The 14,924-nt window shown below is 39.6% G+C and overlaps 1 protein-coding gene and 1 pseudogene across 3 annotated transcripts in view; one reads left to right on the forward strand and one right to left on the reverse strand.

The window, feature by feature from the left end:
- The window catches only part of LOC126764475 (tyrosine kinase receptor Cad96Ca), a 244,431-nt gene that overhangs the window by 169,039 nt on the left and 60,468 nt on the right, over positions 1 to 14,924 (reverse strand). The gene's annotated exons all lie outside the window — the stretch shown is intronic.
- LOC126763879 (uncharacterized) lies at positions 163 to 10,572 on the forward strand (annotated as a pseudogene).

The following is a 14,924-nucleotide window of genomic DNA, read 5'->3' on the forward strand; positions in this document are numbered from 1 at the left end:
TGGCATCAGCTCCGGCACACCACCTTGTGTCAGAAGGCTTTATCAGAACAAATGATGAACCAGATTTAGTTTTAGCATCTTCTGATAGACATTTAAGCAAAGTCTCCCAACGATAAGTTGACCGCGGGAAGAAGTTGTAAAGTGTTTGCATGAATCCGAAAAATGAGATTGCTCCAACGCAGCTTTCTACAGCATGTACTCCAACAAGGTTTAATGAATGTGCAGCGCACGGAGCGTAATGTGCGAGCGGATTATTTTTTTTAATATGCGCTTGAAGCCCATTATAACAACCGGACATATTTGATGCATTGTCGTAAGATTGTCCCCTCAAATGTTTTATGTCGATATTAATTTTTTTTAATTTATTTAAAATTATGTTAGCCATGTCTTCCCCCGTGTGGCTTTCAATTGGAATGAATGTTAAAAAACGTTCTATTACTTCTCCGCTTAAATTCGAAACATACCTTAAAACTAAAGTCAAGTTAATTTATTGTTCTAATTTTTTTAGTGAGCCCCTAAGTACCGATGGGCCCATAGGCACTTGCCTTATTTGCCTCGAGGCTAAGGCTGCACTGGCCACTGTAGTAATTTGTACAAGGACGGCGGTGATGTCAGCCTCCACTCTAACGTGGATATCAACCAGCTGGTCAGCGGCACTTTCCCAATTCTAGTTATGACACTTTATACATATGTTTTGTGGGCGTGGCAGTGGTACCATTACGCACATCTGCAACACCGACCAGTCTTGAGGACCGGTAAATATACATATGTCGCAAGTTTCATCAAGTTATTTTAAGCTTTACTCAACTTACAGACGGATTGGAAAAGTTACGCGCATACATATATGCAGGTGGAATTAATAAAAGCGTTATAAAAAGAGTGTTACTGTTAGTTTTATACTAGAATTAAAATATCTCTTATTTGCCTATTGATAATGGAGAGGTGAGGGTGGGTGTGTGTGTGCATCTACTAGCAGCTCCCGAGCGAAACTATATTCTAATTATAAAATAGTAAACAATCTCGTAGTTCAATTCACTCTGTGAGGGATAATAAATTAAAGTGATTGAAACCAATTATTAATAAACGCTCATTTCTTTATATTTTATCAAATTACAGGTATAGAAGGGGTGACAACTGTGGCTGTGAAAACTTTAAAGGAAAACGCTACTGAAAGCGAAAAGAAGGACCTTATGACTGAAATTGAGGTAAGCACAAACCTACTACAGCTTACATACTAGAACTAATTGTTTGGAAAAAAATACATTTATTATTAGTACAAACACTATATAACATGTTCAAAGCATTTCACCTATCATAAAAAAAACATATATAATTATTCAGATCTTGAATTTCATATGCTGAATTTGTATCCACATACTTAAGTACTTACTTATACATATGTATATATAATAAATAAATAAGGGCTTTCGGCTATAAACTCATTTGCGGTGTCTACGCAAATATAGTAGAAAGAAGGGCTAAGTTTAGGTATAACCGTAGTTTTTATACAATTGCAACTTGATGGGATGAAAGGCGAAGAAATACTATATATTTAACAAGTAATAAAGGGCTAAGTTCGGATGCTGCCGAACATTTTATACTTTTGCAACTTGCAGGAATCAAAGCCAGGGAAATACCTTACGATGTAAAACATCAACCAGAGGATCGGAATCTAAACAATGTTGTATATACATACACCATACAGGTATATAACTTATACACTGACCTAGATACCACCTACCAAATATTTGAGGGCTACGTCAAGTTTTCGCCCAATTGTATCCACCCGATTCCATCCATTTTGGATACATAGAATTACTACTGCAGGAAAAGGATTCTGTCTGAATTTCTATTGCATATCTCACACTTTGACCGTTATTTTCGAACAATTGTTTACTACAGGTACTGTGGTCCACATATTCTGTACCTAGGGTCTTTAACAGTTTTGGTTGGATTTCAACAATTTTTTGTCATAAGATGGCATGCACTAAGGGCATTATTCGTGCAAAGTTTAATTCCGTTATATTAATTGCTTCTTGTTATGTGTGGAAACTGGAAACTGAACGAATGAAGTGGAACTTAAAATTCTGCTATATGGGAAATGGGCGTGGTTACAAATCGGACACATTTCCACATAGTGACATACGAAATGAAAAGAATGCCACTTTCCAAATTTTGTCGCAATCGACCATTCGGGTCCCGAGATATGGGATTTCATGAAAAAGTGGGCGGTGGCACGCCCATCATCCAATTTTCGCACCGGTCCCTGTAAAGCCTTTTCATAGAGCAAACTTGTATGTTTCTGGCTTATTTAGTTATTGATTTATCGCGCTTTTAATATTTTCGAACAGCACCGTTATATGGGGAGTTAGCGGGATTTTCATTCGATTTTATCCATTTTCACATAATCGGGAGAATTCCTTATAATATTCGTTGTGGGCGAATTTGGTTGTTGTAGCATTACTGTTTTAATATGTTATCCACAGTTGCCCCTTGCTACTGCGATCCACTGTGTCATATTACAGTTTTTTATCATAATTTAGTCCTTAGTTATGGCACTTTATAGGTTTTCGGTTAATGGCGTCTTGTGAGCGTGGCAGTGATCCAATTACGTCCATGTACGAACTCGTAATTTTTTGTGCCCTAAGAAACCCGCATACCAAGTTTAATCAAGGTATCTCACTTTTTACTCAAATTACAGATTGCACGGACTGACGGACAGAGAGACAGTCAAAATTTTGAGGCTAGCTCCAAACAGTTTATCACTCCTGAAGGGCACTATGTTGAATGAAAAAAAAAACAGTTTAGCTAAATAAATTTGTTTTGATATGGTGGGTGGGGACTTTTCAATTGGCCTGTAAATTTCTTTGTTCTGGCGTACTATTGATTTAGCTCGTCGACAGATATTGCAGAACTGGATCTATATGTGATTATAGGCGCTTCAATTTTGAAACATATAATGATGAATCCACAAAAAAGGAGACCCCACAATCTGCGCCAACTACCGTAGGATAAGCCTCCTCAACATCGCATATAAGGTTCTATCGAGCGTATTGTGTGAAAGATTAAAGCCCACCGTCAACAAACTGATTGAACCTTATCAGTGTGTCTTGAGACTTGGTAAATCAACAACAGACCAGATATTCACCATGCGCCAAATCTTATAAAAGACCCGTGAAAAGAGAATCGATTCACACCACATCTTCGTTGATTTCAAAGCAGCTTTTGACAGCACGGAAGGGAGCTGCAATGTCTGAATTTGGTATCCGCGTAAAACTAATACGGCTGCGTAAGCTGATGTTGTGTACCACTAAAAGCTTCATCAGGATCAGGAATTACTTCTCCGAGCCGTTCGATACCAAACGAGGTTTCAGTCAAGGAGACTGTCTGCGACTGGTGTGACTCCTTCAACCTACTTCTGGAGAAAATAATTCGAGCTGCAAAGAGCGTACCACTGCTGGCGTATGCCGATGATATTGACACCATTGGGCTTAGTAACCACGCCGTTAGTTCTGCTTTCTCCAGGAATTAATAAGGCAGCCAAGTAAATAGGTCTGTGGGTGAACGGGGGCAAGAAATATCTCCTCTTATCAAACAAACAGTCGTCACACTCGGGACTAGGCATCCACGTCACTATTGACAGTCATAACTTTGAAGTTGTAGATAATTTTGTTTATCTTGGAACCAGCATCAACGCCAACAACAGCGTCAGCCTCGAAATCTAACGCAGAATATCTCTTGCGAGCAGGTGCAACTTCGAACTAAGTAGGCAATTGAGAAGTAAAGTCGTTTCTCGACGAACAAAAACAAAATTCTATTAGTCACTCATTTTTCCTGTCATGCTATATGGTGCAGAGGCATGGACGATGACAACGTCTGATGAGTCGACGATAGGAGTTTTCGAGAGAAAGGTTCTGCGAAAGATTTATGGCCTTTGCGCGTTGGCCACGGCGAATATCGCATTCGATGGAACGATGAGCTGTATGAGATATATGACGTCATTGTCAAAGTTCAGCGAATTAAAATACTGCGGCTACGATAGCTAGGTCATGTTGTCCACTCCGTTGGAAAGACCAGGTGCAGAAGGACCTCGCTTCGCTTGGAATCTCCAATAGACTCCACCTTGTGAAAAGAAGAACTATTGTTAACTCGGATATAACCGCGCAGGCGTTTTCTACGCCAGTAAGAAAACGAAAAATAAGAAGAACTTGCACCAATTTTTGAAAATTACTGATCAATATACCATTTAACAAATTTATCATTATTTGTAAATATAATAGATAGAATCGAAAATGTATAGACTTTAAAATGCAAATACTCGTAATAGAAACATTATTAAGACAATTAAAAATTGACAATAACAGATGAATTACATAGGTACGATATGGATTTCAGGTACACCTGACCATGATGATTTTATGAAAATTACAAACAGGGTAAATGATTTAATAGAAAATAATAATAAATAGAAAATAATAATAAACAATTAAAAACTAACTCTTTAATATTTAAAACAATCACAGAATTTACACAAATAATAAAACATTTACAAGGCAGCTCGAACGAAAAGACTATTTTAAGACAAACAAACAAACTAATAATTACTGAACTTGACAATACAGCACAGACTATTACATTATCAAAACTGGAAATTTTTAATCACTTAATTTTATATATGGCAGAAATCAAACTGATGATTTAGAATCATTACTAACGTTTCAGAATTTAAAATTGACCACAAATAATCCAATAATAAATAGTGTTTATTAAATATCCAAAAATACAAGGTATTTGTAAGTTATTTAAAGCAATAACCGTTTCACAAAAAGATGGAAAATTACTTATCGAAAGTGAAACAATAGTCCAATAGTCCAAAGGGTTAAATAATGCATTTTGTATGATAAAAATAAATAATACTTGTTTATCAGACATGTCAAATAAACATGCTAATTATACAAAGATTAATGAAGCAAATAACGTAATAAATATCGAAAAAGGCGTTGTTATAATAGTTACCGAGAAAACATAATGTGAATAATCCTACAATACACGGAGTATATTTGATAACTCTTGAAGATAATGTAGTAATTGATAATATAAACAAGAAAAAACGTTAACTTCGGTTGCACCGAAGCTAAATACCCTTCACAGGTGGATGCCTGTTAGTAACTATGTGTTCAGTTTGTATGGAAGCTATATGCTATAGTTAACCGATCTGAACAATTTCTTCGGAGATTATATTGTTGCCTTAGAAAATAACATATACCAAATTTCGTTAATATATCTTGTCAAATGTGAAAGTTGTGCATACAAGAACTTGATTCCGATCGTTCAGTTTGTATGGCAGCTATATGCTATAGTTAACCGATCTGAACAATTTCTTCGGAGATTACATTGTTGCCTTAGAAAATAATATATACCAAATTTCGTGAATATATCTTGTCAAATGTGAAAGTTTTCCATACAAGCATTTGATTCCCATCGTTCAGTTTGTATGGCAGCTATATGTTATAGTGGTCCGATATCGGCCGTTCCGACAAATGAGCAGCTTCTTGAAGAGAAAATGACGTTTGCAAAATTTCAAAACGATATCTTAAAAACTGAGGGACTAGTTCGTATATATACAGACAGACAGACGGACAGACAGATGGACATGGCTAAATCGACTCAGCTCGACATACTGATCATTTATATATATACTTTATAGGGTCTCCGACGATTCCTTCTGGGTGTTACAAACTTCGCGACAAACTTAATATACCCTGTTCAGGGTATAAAAATTAAAATACACTGCGAAAATTTACATATATAAAAGTAATAAAAGAAGGAAAATTTAGGTAATTTTTTGTAACAGAATATATGGAAACAACAAATATTGATTAAAGATTGGAAAGCTTTAACAAGTTAACTCCAATAAAACAAGAAACCAAAAAAATCCAGTTTGGTGGACATTTGTAACTTTATTATTGATAATCAAAGAAAAAGAGGAAAGGTGTTCAACACAAATTAATAACTTACATAATATATTATATATTCGAAGACGGGACGTAGAATTTAATACCATGTTCAGACGGACACTTAACCACACGATTTCGGCTGTTGAGTGGTTTATTCTACTATAAATTTATCAAGATTTCGCCATATAAAAATGTTTTTATTTCAAAACAGCTGCTTTTTCTTCTTTCCAACAGCAGTGAGAACGGGCTGATTAGTGAATGTAATTAAATGTAATCTAATGCTTTTAAATTCTCGGTCTGAACATGTTATAAGATGAATCTTTATAACTAGGTTTAAGGAAGAAATTGTATACAAGAATGTGAAATAAAAATATTTCAGTTTAGTATTTTAACCAAACTCACTAGATTCACGTTTTTCGTGATCTTTTAAAAAACATTCCGCGTTCGCTCAAAACATAATTTGGATATAATTACATACAAACATACTCACATATTCGTACACTTAATTAGATATGATAGATCGAAAAATAGCATTTAGATATTTCCCGCCATTGGGTCTTTCGAGAGTAGAAAATTATCCTTTACAATTTCATTTTTAATTCTATATTTGGGATTCCACTTTTTATACTCTTGAAACCAGTTGCTACAGAGTATTATAGTTTTGTTCACCAGATACGGTATGATGATGTGGCTAGCTGTCGACAGGACCGTGCATCCCGGCTTATTGGCGGTCATCGTATTGCGCCGCGGTTTTCCGATACTGACCGATGTCTTGCCTGGTGGTTCGGTGCAGCTCGGTATGATTAGGCCACATACATGGTGCGTGGGGGTATAAATTGAGAATTGATACCTTGGGGGGCGTATTTTTCTATGATGTCAGGGGACACTTGTTTTAAGAAATCTACAAACTGATTTTTGTGGCTGGTTGAGCTCTGATTAATGTTTTGCCATAATCACCAATGATTTTCGATGGGAAGCCACGTCGAGCGACCATGTGAGCAAATGTCGGGAAAAAACCTCCATCGTCAGATTAGTACATAGATCAAGGTGTACTGCCTTTGTCGTGAAATATACAAAGACAGTCACAGAGCCTTTCATGAGAGTGGGAGACCTTAGCACGGACGCCTTTATTTGAAAAGGTACATAAAATGACTTTCATTATTTGGAGTTTCAAACGGGGAATGTAATACTCTTGGCGTACCATATTGAACATGAGACGATGTTAGGCGTGTAGAATCAATATGTGGATGTAATTCAGGAATAATGTGGCAAATGAAGACTTCTCAGGTATTATTATGGAGTGGCGTTCGTTGTATGTTAGGCTTGAGTTAACTAGCCGACCATTGGCGCGAAGCAGACCTTTCTTGTCTAGAAATGGGTTTATAACTAAGAGTGTGCTCTTTTTATCAATCGGCTTCGACTTTCTGAATAATGATATGTCGCGGCTGAAGAAGAGCGTTTGGGTTGCTGCGATAAGAGCGAAATTTTGCTTTTCGTAAGTATTGGTGTGTGTTGCTCCTTTAATTTTAAGTTTAAGCCGCTCTATAAACTTGAGCATATAGGCGACTACTCTGACGACTCGTGGGACGCTGAAAATTGTTCAAGAGTGTCATTATCATCCAATATTGTGTGACAGGTACCGATTTTTCGACTTTCTGGGCAATTATGTTGTTGGGTTGGTAGATCGTCAAGATTGTTAGCACTGGCTACGTGTCGCCATGTGGCTGATCTCACTAGGTCAAGTATTTGCGACGCTCAATTTGAAATATATGTTTTCCACACGTGTGGTGGTTTTTCTAACAAGGCTAGAACTATTTCGGAATCGGAACATAGCTATAATTTGTATTTCGCCATGCCTAAGACGGTCTGCACTTTTGAAACTAGTATTGCTACATTGTATATAGTGGCACAATATGCCTTTTCGGAGGCGTCGCATAAGCCATGTAGTTCCATTTTGTATTCAGGGGGATAGTTTACCTACCTTGGAATTTGTATATGCGAAACCTCGTTCAGATTATTGGCGAACTACGACCATTTTTCTAAGTGAATAGGTTTCATAGCCATAAATCTTGAATCAGAATTTTCGCCTGCATCATAATTGACGAAAGCCATCCTGCGGTGTCGAAAAGTTTTACCACCGATGATAAAATCTGTCTGTTCGTTATGGCGGATAATGCGGATATGGATTCAGTCGTGTATGAAACTGGTCCGATATCGCATTCCATTGAATACCTAATGTTTTTGTTTTACCTTCCGTTTCGATTACAAAGAAATTAGTATCCAACAAATTGTCGTTGGGTATATTTTGTAAAATATTTGGGTGGTTAGCTGTGACCTTTTTTAAGGGAAATTCTGCACAATTGAGGGCATTTATTACCTGTGATAAGGACTTCCAGACGCGATATCTTCTACATACGTTGTGTTTTTAACACTTGTATTGCCAGAGGGAATTCTGACTTTGTGTCCTCTGCAAGTTCGTGTACACACTGGGACACATTTTACGCCAAAGATAGCTGTTTGTCATTTAAAATTGCGTAGTGGACTATTTGTAGATTTTCGGAAAATAATTCGCTGAAAATCTTGATAATCTTTATAAACGACTATTTGTCGATAAATTTTTTCGACAGAAGAAAGAAAAGAGTGTGCTTACAACAAGAAATATATATATATATATACAGATGGTCAAGCGGTTTTGAAAGCACTAAAGTCTCTTAGGGGTTCCTCTGAGACAGTGAAATAATATTATATGTTAAGAAATACGATGGGTTACGGAACATAGCGCTACTTTTGGTAGCTGTGAAGTAGATGAGCTACATAGTAAAGAAGGATTATATATGCATCTGGCTACTTGTAGATATGTAATATATTATAGACATAGCTAAGCCTCGGTAGAAACAATCCTTGACTGGTTCAATAAGTACACAAACGTGGAGTCAATGGAACTCATCTCATCAAATTCATCAAATTGATCATTAATATAATTATATAACACTCTGTTGCAACATGAATGATAGATATTATATGACATAAGTTGATCTTGACAACATCTGGTTCCAACAAGCCGGGGCTATGTGCCATATAGCGCGTGCAACGACCAAATTATTGCGACAAAAATTTAGAGGTTCGAATATATCAAGAATTTATGATTAAATGCCCACCAAGAAGTTGTGATTTAACATAACAACACAAATACTTTTTGTGGAGATATTTGAAGGCAATATTCTTGGCCTTCATCAAAGAAGATTTTTTATTCAGAACTTAATTGTATCGACTGTACTTCTTATTAAATAAAAAAAATGTTTTCCCTTAACAATTAGTGTGTTGTAATTAGTTGTTTGTAAAGGAATTATATCACCCTAATAGAAACCCCTGTGTTTTGCAGTCTCCAACAAAGTTTCATGAATTTTCGCGAAGTTTTCAGGCATTACTGTCTCTTGATATCGAAATGTTAGACAACCAATAAATCAAATGCATTCCTAGTAGCGAAGATTAGTCGGCAAAAATTCCTCTTTGAATGAATTTTCAGAAAGTTTTTAGGCATTACTGTCTCTTGATATCGAAATGTTGGGCAACCAATAAACCAAATGCATTAATAATAGCGGAGATTAGTGGGCAAAAATCCCTCTTAGCGCTATCCTCTGCGCGGGTGTCGACTGGGCAATGTGTGTCGCTGCTTACAATGTCATGTTCTCAAGCTGGCTCCAGTCAGAGGTAGGTATAAAACGCTAGAGGTAGAGACCCCCTAATCAAAACATTAAAATGGAGGACAAAAAAGGAATGAACCGGACAGGAATTTAGGTCCAAACGTCGGTGAGAGACGAGGCTGCTACCACCGGCGGGCAAGGCGATCGTATGAGCTGTGTCGCCAGCGGCCACACCTTCCCTGCAACGGAAGCGGATTTGCGGTGGTTATAGGACGACTGCCAAACCAGCCTTGCACCGTACGTGTGTCGCAGTCCATTAAGACTCGGACCAAGAAAGCGGTGTAAGCATAAACGCGGAAAGGTAAGAAGAACTTCTTATCTCTCCTGTGTAGGCGACCGAAGGTTCCAACTCTGGCAACAAGGGGGAGCCCCGGAAGAAGCCAAGCAACTAGGTGTTGAAGGCAAAAGCGAGGTACCTGGCGGCGGTCGGAATATGTAATCACCTCGAAGGCAAGTCCAGCCTGAAGGGAGAAAGGTGAAAGACTTAAGAGGAAGTGAAGAACGACCAGGCACACTTTTCCACTCGTAATTATCGTAATGCCTCGGATCCAGCATATGCTAATAGCATTGTTGAGCACAAAGCTGAAAAGAGGCAGCGTTCAACGGAGAGCGAACCAAAGGCACCATCGAAAAAGAGTAAGTGCGAAGACGTAGCCGGAAAGCTAGACGTCAAGCACGCGAACGATCGACCGACAACGGACAAGGTAGCAGCAGCAGACAATGGGATTCCGAAGCGGCACTTTATCGTCGCACTCATATATCGCGATAGCCCACTGGGAAAAATGTAGCAGCGGTGAAAAATAGTGGAAATTAAGCTATTGGAAGCTCTCTGATCTAGAATGGTCGCCATACCGAGCGCACCTATGCCGTTCCTTGATGGAGCAGAATGGCTTAGCGGAGTCAAAATCTAGAAATGCAATGATGTCCTGATACTAACATGGGTAATGGAAGCGGTCAGAACGCTTCCAAACCTGTGAGAAGGAGCGAAGCTGGAGGTGGTAGACCGCAGAGGTATTCCATCGGTGCCAAGAGGGAATGTCATTATGGAAGCAGATACTATTAGACAAGAACTTCGACCTTACGTGGACAACTCACATGAAAAGCTTAAAGTTCGTGACTGTATTTACGAATGCACTAAATACAGCTTTTCAATACGCATGACAGATGAACAATACTGCAGAAAACGCGTAGAGTAGGGCACCAGGGAAACAATGTAAGCTTCTGTGGTCCCAACGGTATGATACTCTCGAGGAGGTATCGATAGTGTGGCCGCAGAGTCTGTTAAAATTCGCTTCAAGAGCACCTAAAGGATGACTACTCCGCTTGGACTTAGCAACTGAACTCCATCTAGAATCACACAGGAAGTCCTTTTTTTCTTAAGCCAAAAAGTTTTTGGTTCTTGTATTATAATAATTTCAAACGATAATAATACCCAACGATTACCCTCCTCCCGCCCAACCGACGCGATGGGTGCAATCCGCGAACGAGCGGAATTAGCCGAGTCATAAAAGGCAAGAGAGTTTTAAGAGTTGCGATCTTAAGCTGCTCAGCTACAGAAACAAAAATTTCAACAGCCAAAATTAAGAATTAGATTAAAGTTTATAATTTTTAAATGTTACTTGTTAAGAGTGGATAAAATAATTTGTTTAATTTTAAAGAGTGAGCTCTGTTACATCAAATGTGCTGGAATGAGAATTGAAATCATGACATATACGGCGGAATGGTTCGTTTAACTCAAAATTTGTTCTAGAAAATTTTAAAAGTAAGGGTCTAAACTGCCTGGTAGAGCGAGTGGGAACGTAAAAAATAAATATCAGATAAGATAGATGGGCTACAGAATGACCTATTAATGAGTTTTACAAGAAATATTATACCAAGCATGTAGGGAGACTAGCGAGTGTCGGGAGATTTATAAGTTTTAAACGGTTAGTGTAAGGGGGAAGATTTAAACTGGAATCCCAATGCAAATGATATAAGGCAAAAAGTAAAAATTGTTTTGAACGGACTCTAACTCATCCGAATTGACTTGGTAACTAGGGTTCCAAACCACAGAAGCATACTCAAATGTAGGCCTCACCAGAGATGTAAAAAAATGTTTGTGGTAAGCGGATCTCTAAATTCTTTAGACCAACGTTTAACAAAACTAAGAGCGCCTTTAGCTTTAAAAACGGTGGAAGGTGCGTGAAGATTAAAATTGAATTTGGTGTCCATAGTTACTCCTCGATCAACAAAACTGCATACTTGCTCCAACCTAAAGTTTTGTATTGCGTATGAAGTAGGGTCTACAGCTCTACGTGAAAAGCACATCGTTTTGCATTTTTTAAGGTTCAATGGCATGTCGTTTCTATTACACCAAGAAACTAGGTTGTTTAAGTCTGTTTGCAACTGCCATCTTTCGCTGTTTGAGTATACGTTTTAAAAAGTTTTACATCATCAGCATATAATAAAACTTTTGAAAACTTAATAACAGATGATATGTCATTAATAAATAATAAGGACAGAATGGACCAAGATGGCTACCTTGAGGAACGCCTGAAGGAACATTGATTATGTCAGAAAAAGTATCGTTAAATATGACTTGTTGAATTCTATTACTAAGATAAGAAGCAACCCATTTTAGAAATATTGGTTGAGAACCAAGAAGATCAAGTTTATTCAAAAGAATTGAATGGTTTACTTTATCAAAACTAAAATCTGTGTATATAGTATAACATCAGTATTCTTATTCTCCCTAAAGCCCGTTGATACATGTTATACAAATTTAAGCAAATTAGTTATTGTAGATTTCCCTTTACGAAAACTGTGCTAAGAACAAGAAATTAGTGGAGAGATCAGGAAGGTTATGTCGTCTGTTATAATTACTTCAAAAAGTTTAGGTATTGCAGACAACTTTGCTATTTTCAATAGATGATGTTAAGCCGGTCGCCTCCAAGCTGGTGCATCCTGGGTAACGCTAAATGACCTGCGGCCTTCACGGCCTAACAACTCCCTGGACAACTTTGGCTTTGGACTGGTTTTTGAGAAACTTTTTATTGGATTTGGTAGAACCCTGGGCTAATGGTGGCGGCATTCTGACACCTCAGTACGATGAGGTGACACTCATCAGAAATGGCTGACAGGCTATAGCCTTGGGACTATAAAAGGCGACTGCCTTTCCGGGGGACGGATAGCGGCTCTGAGTGGGGACCCGTTTTTGCATGGACAACTTGACAAACAACAAAAATTACGGAAGAATGACAAAGAGAGGTGAGGGGCTGTCGAAATCGGCACCTAGATCCAAACCATGCGGGGATGCTGCTCCTATGGCGACGAAACCGTCGCCGAGAAATGGCAGCAATACGACAAAGACTCCAGTAGGTGTCTCCTAATGGTAGCAGACTGGGGGTAACCGGCGCTAAACCGACGGTAACAGAAGTAGCGAAGGGTGGATCCTTCGTACGGGGCGGAATCGCCAGCACTAGCAGGGGAACCTCAGCTAGAGTTATGAAGGGGGTAAAAGCAAAGCAGCTTTAGCTTGAAAGCTAAAGTCAGACCGTCGATTGGCGGCCAAAATCGTGGAACGCTACGGTGACAAGCATGTTTGTCGGGTTTCTGAGCAGCATGCTAGCACACTTGAGTGGGCCAAGAAAGTGCTGAGCGAGGACGATAGGGAAGGACCGGAAACCAGCAGGACAGAACTGGCGGTCAAGCGGCAGAGGTCGCACGAGGGAGAAACCTCCCTTGTTAAGAAACCGTGAACAGAAAACCCGAGAACCTTTAGCGAAATCGCTAAAGGCGCTGGGGCCATAGCACTGGGGGTGCTCGTCTGTAGTAGGGAGGGCGGTGCCATCTCCCATGATAAATGGAAGAGGGTAACGGCGGCTATCTCATCGGTATTCCTGAGAGTGGTCAAGGAAAACCCGGGGCCACCCCCGAAATGTGTGAGTGCCGGTTGGCACCAGGGGCTGCACAAGCTCACAAGTTGTGCTGACGAGAGATCGGCCATCTTATAAAAGAAGGCAGTCTCTAGGGTGGAGGAGGTTTTGAAGGGAGCGAGACTGGAGGCCGTGGCCAAAGAGGATCTTCCTCTTCGTCCTAGGGCTCGCGTTTGGCTGCCGGCCGAACCTTCCACTGCGAGTGAGATTGAGAAAATCCTCAGATATTGTAATCCCTCACTTCCAACGCAGGACTGGAGAGACTTAAGGCTGGAGAGAACTGATGAACCGTATTGGCAAGCGCTGATAATGCTAAACACGGAATCCAGCGGTCCTCTCAGCAAAACAAAGGGAGCCATAGGCTATGGTTTTGAGATGGTAGTGCTGAAAGTACTGAAAGCAGTCGTAACTGCTCTTGACGGTCTTGTGGTTGAATCGAACCTCAAGTACCTCATTTTCAGTCTTCTGTGCGACAGAGTGATCGAAACGGAATGGGGCAGCGCGCTTGCGAGACATAGGATGAGTAGGGGAACACCACAAGGTGGGCTTCTCTCTCCTCTTCTATGGATCCTAGAATCATTATCGGTAGAATGGGAACGGATTGGTGCTAGTGTTTCTTCTTGTGGTCTACTACTAGATAGCTGGGCCGCGCGGATGCTCGTCCAACGCTGGGCCAGTACCGGCACTTGTGCGGTAGCAAAAGCCTTCTGGCCTAGGATAGATCGCAGGAGATGTAATGATCTCTTAGCCCTCAGCAAGGCTAACCTCTCATTGTTAGTGGGTCTTTTAACAGGCCACTGTCCTATTGGCTTACATGCGGTAAGAATGGGTATCTTACCGGATGCCGACTGCAGGAGCTGTTTGGAAGAATATGCGGTAGAAACAAGCCAGCACTTCGTGCTTGACTGTCCGGCTTTTGGGAGGTCAAAACTCAGACACTTGGGGGTGCATACCTTTGGACACCCCACCGAACTGGCGGGAGTTGAAGTTAAGCGTCTGTGTAACTATGTATTGGCTACAAAGCGCTTCGCCAATCTGTAAGTCCGAACACGGGAGTTCCTTTTCAATGGCATCACAAAGGACTAATTTGTTTGTCTACGTGGGATCTCTGATCAGCCATATTACCTAACCTATCCTTACCTAGCCTAAATCCACTCTTATGTGAAGGAATTATGAATGACTTCTTCCATATGGATGGAAATAAGCCTTGCATAAGAGATGAATTAAATAGTTTTGTTAGAGGTTGGTGTATATGTTTACACATGACTCCCACGTCACTCTAAACATCACATCACTACGCTAAGGAACATGCGACATCAGCAGTTTTGCCCATCAACCTTAATGTCATT

This window comes from Bactrocera neohumeralis, unplaced genomic scaffold, assembly GCF_024586455.1.
Source record: "Bactrocera neohumeralis isolate Rockhampton unplaced genomic scaffold, APGP_CSIRO_Bneo_wtdbg2-racon-allhic-juicebox.fasta_v2 cluster09, whole genome shotgun sequence".
NCBI lineage: Eukaryota > Metazoa > Arthropoda > Insecta > Diptera > Tephritidae > Bactrocera > Bactrocera neohumeralis.